Below are 1,130 nucleotides of genomic sequence, written 5' to 3' on the forward strand. Positions count from 1 at the left end.
GGAAGGTTCAATTGAGTTGGTTTCTAAACTTTTTGGGCAAATCTAGATGGTTGGGTTGATCTGGGTTATGCATAAGTGTTACTGGGTCCAGCTCCTTAGTTACAACAAGAGAAATTCGAGTGGTTTCACCAAGATGGATTATAAAAATTAGACTGCAGTCCTTACCTTCCTCGGTTCTAGTTCTAGTTCTGGTTGCCCACGTAATAAAGATATTCTAGGTTTGATGGGCATTCTTCAAACGAGTACCCTTCCCCATAATAAACACAGGCTACATTTTTTAATTGATTTGGTGGCTGAGCTGCAAAATTACCCATTAGTAGTAAATTTTTTAAGCATTAAAGATATCGAGGATACTTGAGATGCGAGTGAAATGAGAGCATCCACTTCATGTACTCTTGGAACTCTTTTTCTTGGCACTTCTCAATTGGTTGGCCATTTTGATAATTGTTGCTGGTGATTCTCTCAATGATTTCATAAGCCTTATTATATCACTTAGAAAGGATAACACCATTAGCAGAAGCGTCTACTACCATCCTCGTGTGAGCGTTGAGACCATTATAGAATGTCTCTAACTGGATGCAATGATGAATTATGTGATGAGGGCATCTTCACAGTAGTTCTTTAAACCTTTCCCATGCTTATACAATGACTCGTCATCCATCTACTGAAAGGTAGTGATCTTGTTCCGCAACTTAGCATTCTTGCTAGGTAGGAAGTTCTTCATAAGGAATCGTTCTACTAACTCTTGCCATGTGGTAATGGAATCTCATAGCAATAAGTTCAACCAGGGTCGAGCTCTATCCCTTAGTGAATATGGGAACAACTTTACTCTTAGTGCTTCTTTGGGTACTTTAGCTAACTTCAAGGAGTCACTCACCACCATATGTAATTTGAGGTGAAAATGAGAATCCTCAATCGGTATTCCATTGAATTGGCCTACTGACTAAAGCATCTGAAACATGACTGACTTTAGCTCGATTTGTTGTGCCTCAATTTTAGGTCTCCTAATACTCGGATTAAGATCATGAAACAACGACACAACATACTGTCTTAAGGCTTTATCCCTATAATCAACAACAAGGATAGGATTTTAAGCATGATTTTCTTCATTCCTTAATTCTGATTTTTAA

General features: G+C 38.2%; 1 non-coding gene across 1 annotated transcript; it reads left to right on the top strand.

Moving 5' to 3' along the window:
• The first annotated feature begins 591 nt into the window (after window positions 1-591).
• On the top strand, window positions 592-694 carry LOC128035151 (small nucleolar RNA R71). Its single transcript, XR_008191552.1, has one exon. It is a non-coding gene; the product is annotated as a small nucleolar RNA R71 (small nucleolar RNA).
• The last annotated feature ends 436 nt before the right edge of the window (window positions 695-1,130 follow it).

The sequence above is a fragment of the Gossypium raimondii genome, chromosome 11 (assembly GCF_025698545.1).
Source record: "Gossypium raimondii isolate GPD5lz chromosome 11, ASM2569854v1, whole genome shotgun sequence".
NCBI classification, from domain to species: domain Eukaryota; kingdom Viridiplantae; phylum Streptophyta; class Magnoliopsida; order Malvales; family Malvaceae; genus Gossypium; species Gossypium raimondii.